The following is a 5,571-nucleotide window of genomic DNA, read 5'->3' as shown; positions in this document are numbered from 1 at the left end:
GCAACACCATGCCAACATATGTTTAAATCACCCCATATAGCTTCCTATTCACAAAGTCAGTTCTAAGTGGCTATCCAAAGAAGTTGCTTAAGTTCTGGGAAATTTTACCTAATTAGTTAACAACAGAAGTTATGTCTTGCCTAAACAATTTTACACGAACCTTTTGATCATAAGCAGAAGAGTATAGGTTCTTTCACATCTATTTCTTTCCCTATTTCCTGAACGTAGCATTGCTCCTCATCTCAAAAGCACTTTTTAATATTGCCCACTCCTCCCTTTTTCTACCCCATTCCTTATTTTCTAAGAGCATTCTGATGTAGTAGCAGTTACAACCAGAGACAAAAGTCTTACTTCCCTGAGAACTCTTCTGAAGCACATATGAAATCCATGCCCACACAAATATTTTGAATGACAGAAAATAAAAAAAAATCCTACCACAAGTATTTTGATGTGTGATGAAACACATCCTGTTGGTTTCAGAAAGGATTTCTTTGAGCTGCTGCATTCTTCTATCATGAAATTGGGAAGGCTATGTACCTCACTCATTGTACTGGCTAAACTATACCTCATACTAGTGAATTCTATACATTTCTTATTTCCCTTAATAGCCCCTAAGCTTCATGAGAAGAAACTGTGCTTTATCTCCCTATCTAACTGCATGCTTAGTGTGGTGCTTTGTCCATATTTCTGTTATGCATAGCTGAAAAACCTCTCCCCTAATGACTCCATCATTACACAGACCTGGCATAATCCCAGGGATCTGACCCAAGTAGGTTAGTTTCTCTCTTTGACTTTGACTCACTGCCCACAACCTGGAGTTATAGTACAGTGAAAACTCTAAAATAAAGCTTTCCTTAAAAATGTCTAGTAGGGTTCTCCAACAGACACCCAATAACTCAATGTATAAGGTATAAGGGACAGCCTTCATTTCAATAATACAAAAGATTCACAAAAATCCATGAATATATACAAAATCAAAGTCTCCCAAAGGGTATGCATGGTTTTATATCCTTTTAGGCATAGTTCCAAATTGTTCTCCAAAATGGTTAAATCAGTTTACAACTCCAACAACAATGCACTAGTATCTAAATTTTCTCTCATCCCCCCCCCAACATTTGTCATTTTCTTTTTCTGTCACATTAGCCAATTTGATAGGTATGAGGTTGGTACCTCAAAGTTGTTTGAATTTCTGTTTCTCTAATCAATAGTGATTTAGAGCATTTTTATATGACTATATGTAGCTTAAATTATTTCATCTGAAAACTGCATGTATATATCCTTTGACCATTTATCATTTGGAGAATAACTTGCATATATTTGAGAAATATATATTTGAGAAATGAGTCATTTATCAGAGAAACTCACAGTGAATTTTTTATAGTTATGATTACTGTATATTTCCCTCCGTCCTATTTCTTTCTTTCTTTTTTTTGGTGGAGCAATGAGACTTGCCCAGGGTCACTAGTACGTGTCAAGTGTCTGATGTGGAATTTGAACTCAGGTTCTCCTGAATCCAGGTCCAGTGCTTTTATCCACTGTGCCACCTGGCTACTCCACCACCCCAGCCTGTTTTGCCCCATTTATCATACTCTCTCTTTTTACCCTGTCCATCCTCAAAAGTGTCTTGCCTTTGATTATCAGCCTCCCTAAATAAACCCTCCCTTCTATCAGCATCTGCACTTCTCTTATCCCTTTCCCCTCTAAATCTCCTGTAGGGTAAAAGAGGTTTCTATATCCAACTGAGTGTGTATGTTATTCCTTCTTTGAGTCAATTTTGATGAGAGTAAAGTTCAAGTAGGCCACTCATCTTACCCTTCACTGTAAAAGCTCTTTTGCTTCTCTTTTTTGTGAAATAATTTGTCATTCTACCTGTCCTTTCCCCCTTCTCCCAGTGCATTCCTCTTTCTCACTTAATTTAATTTTTTAGATATCATTCCATCATATTCAACTCATACCATGCTCTCTGTCTATGTATACCCTTTCTAGCTGTCATAATAATGAGAAAGTTCTTAGGATTTATAAGTAATATCTTTCCATGTAGGAATGTAAATAGGTTGACCTTATTGAATCCTTTCTGATTTCTTTTTCCTGTTTATTTTGTTATACTTCTCTTGAGTCTTCTATTTTAAAGTCAAATTTTCTATCCACATAGCACTGTGCCTGGCACATAGTAAGGACTATCTAAATGTTAGTTATCCTTATTAATCATTGCTTGTTTAACTCTTTGAAAGACCACAAGGCTGAAACCATTGGGCAATGGAATGTCTTTGATGTCATTTGGCCACCATTGAGTGAATCTCACAAATTTGTGCTATGATATTCTACTGTAGTAGAGCTCAGGGCTATAACATGTACTGGGGAAAATTTCAATTGAGCAGAGCAGAGAATGGAAGTGGAGAATGAAGGCTAAATTATTACCACTTTTATACATTGTTAAGGAAGACTGGAGGCAGAGTTGATTGGAACTAGGAGGCCAGGGTGTTAGAAAGAGGCAAGGTGCGGAGTAGAGAATGAGACTGTGAACTTGGTATTTACCTTAATTAAGGTGACTGAAAGGAATGGTGATTTGGGATACACAAATGATAGCAACATGGATCTAGACAGCGAGGAGGTAAATTCAAAGACAAAGAAGTGGTTTAAGGGAGTGACTGGGAAAGGAAGTGTCTGAATGTAATAGCCAAAAGCAAGAAAATTACTAACTTCTCCTTTAGTCCTGTGGGATAGGGGCTTGAGAGAAAAGAGCAACTTTTGGGGGGCTACCAAGCAACATGGAGGTTTTAGAAATAGACTGGATTCATTTCTGACCTCCATGCTGTTGGAGAAAGATTGCTGAAGGGTCTGCTGGCTCTCTCACCAGGTCAAAGTCAGAGTCCCCCAAGGAGCCCGAGCAGTTGTGGAAGCTCTTTATCAGAGGCCTGAGCTTCGAGACAATGGATGAGTCTGGGGAGCCATTTTGAACATTGGGGCATGCTTACAGATTGCATGGTAATGAGGGATCTAAATACCAAGTGTTCCAGGGGTTTTGGTTTCATTACCTATGCCACAGAGGAAGAGGTAGATAGATGCAGCCATGAGTGCAAGACCTCACAAAGCTGATGGCAGAAACTCGAAGATAATATGGCAGAAATTAGGCATAGTCCAACATCTTACACCTTATACTAAAATAAGGTCACAATGGGTACATGATTGAGACATAAAAGGTGATACTGTAGGTAAATTAGGAGAGGAAGGAATAGTTTCCCTTTCAGATCTTTGGAAAGGAGAACACTTTATGAGCAAATAAGAGATCAGGAATAGTATGAAATGCAAAATGTATTGATCTTATTCAATATCAAGAATTAGGAGTGGGGTACTCTGAGGTACCACCTGACACCTATCAGATTGGCTAATATGACAAAAAAGGAAAATAATAAAGGTTGGAGAAGCTGTGGGGGAAATGGAACACTAATGCATTGTTGGTGGAACTGTGAACTGATCCAACCATTCTGGAGAACAATTTGGAATTATGCCCAAAGGGCTATAAAACTTTGCCTACCCTTTGACCCAGCAATACCACTATTGGGTATTGAGATCATAAAAAAGGGAAAAGGACCCACATGTACAAAAATATTTATAGTTGCTCTTTTTATGGTGACAAGGAATTGGAAATTAAGGAGATGACCATCGATTGGGGAATGGCTGAACAAATTGTGGTATATGAATGTAATGGAATACTATTGTGCTGTAAGAAATGATGAGCAGGCAGATTCCAGAGAAACCTGGAAGGACTTGCATAAACTGATGATGAGTGAGATGAGCAGAACCAGGAGAACGTTGTACACATTATCGACAACATTGTGTGTTGATAAACAGTGATAGACTTGATTCTTCTTAGCAATACAATGGTCCAAGATAGCTCCAAAGGACTCATGATGGAAAATACTCTCCAAATCCAGAAAAAAAGCACTGTTGAATCTGGATGCAGTTTGAACCATACTATTTCTATTGTTTTTCTTTATTGAGGTTTTTTTCCTTTTTGCTCTGATTCTTCTCTTATAACATGACTAATGCAGATTTATGTTTAATATTATTGTACATATATAACCTATATCAGATTATTTGCTGTCTTGGGGAGGGGGGAGAGAGGGGAGGGAGGGGAAAATTGAAGCTAGAAATTTTATAAAAACAAATTTTGAAAACTATCTCTATATGTGGCTGGAAAATAATAAAATACTTTCATAATTTAATAAAAAAGAGGTGGACAGAACTGCCCCCCCCCCAAAAAAAAAAAGTTGACGACAGAGTTGTTAAACCAAAGAGAGCTGTTTCCAGAGAGGACTCTCAAAGGCCAGGTGCCCACTTAACTGTGAAACAGATCTTTGTGGGTGGCATTAATGAAGACACTGAGGAACATCACCTAAGGGACTACTTCAAGCAATATGGAAAGATTGAAGTGATTGAAATTATGACTGACCTAGGCAGTGGCAAAAAGAGGAACTTTGCTTTTGTTACTTTTCATCACCACATACTGTTAGTGACCACAAGTGTGAAGTAAGTAAAGCCCTGTCTAAAGAAGAAATGGCCAGTGCTTGATGTGGTCAAAGAGGTCAAAGTGGTTCTGGAGACTTTGGTGGTGGCCCTGGAGATGGCTTTGGTGGAAATGATAACATTGACCATGGTGGAAACTTCAGTGATCATGGTGGTTTTGGTGGCAGTCATGGTGGTGGAGGATATGGTGGAAGTGGAGATGGCTACAATGGATTTGGAAATGATCGAAGCAACTTCGGAGGTGGTGGAAGCTACAATGATTTTGGCAACTACAACAATCAGTCTTCAAACTTTGGTCCCATGAAGGGAGGAAACTTTGGAGGCAGGAGCTCAGGCCCTTATGGTGTAGGCCAATATTTTTCCAAACCACATAACCAATGTGGCTATGGTGGTTCCAGTGGTAGCAGTAGTTATGCCAGTGGCAGCAGATTTCAATTACTGTTAGGAAACAAAGTTTAGCAGGAGAGGAGAACTAGAGAAGTGACAGGGAAGCTACAGATTACAGCAGATTTGTGAACTTAGCCAAGCACAGTGGTGGCAGGGCCTAGCTACTATAAGAAGACATGTTTTAGAAAATACTTTTTGTGTATGGGAAAAAAAAAAAACACCAGGACTGTATTTGTAACTAATTGTATAACAGGTTATTTTAGTTTCTGTTCTGTGCAAAGTGTAAATCATTCCAACAAAGGGTTTTTCTTTTCTTTTTTTTCTTTTTTTTTTTTTAGTGAGGCAATTGGGGTTAAGTGACTTGCCCAGGGTCACACAGCTAGTAAGTGTTAAGTGTCTGAGGCCAGATTTGAACTCAGGTACTCCTGACTCCAGGCCGGTGCTCTATCCACTGTGCCACCTAGCTGCCCCACAAAGGGTTTTTTAATGTAGATTTTTTTTGCACCCATGCTGTTGATTGCTAAATGTAATAGTCCGATCATGATGCTGAATAAATGTCTTTAAAAATAGAAAGAAAGAAAGAAATAGACTGGATTTAAGTGAGTATTAGAAGAGGGAAGGAAGACAAGATAAAGAAATCAAACCCATAGCGGACCT

General features: G+C 38.6%; 1 pseudogene; it reads left to right on the top strand.

Annotated features, from left to right (window-relative positions):
* Positions 1-2,590: 2,590 nt before the first annotated feature.
* LOC122746320 lies at positions 2,591-4,986 on the top strand (annotated as a pseudogene).
* The last annotated feature ends 585 nt before the right edge of the window (positions 4,987-5,571 follow it).

Source organism: Dromiciops gliroides, chromosome 1 (genome assembly GCF_019393635.1).
Source record: "Dromiciops gliroides isolate mDroGli1 chromosome 1, mDroGli1.pri, whole genome shotgun sequence".
Taxonomy (NCBI): domain Eukaryota; kingdom Metazoa; phylum Chordata; class Mammalia; order Microbiotheria; family Microbiotheriidae; genus Dromiciops; species Dromiciops gliroides.
Note: the sequence above shows the minus strand (reverse complement) of the source record. Positions and strands in the feature narration are given on the sequence as shown.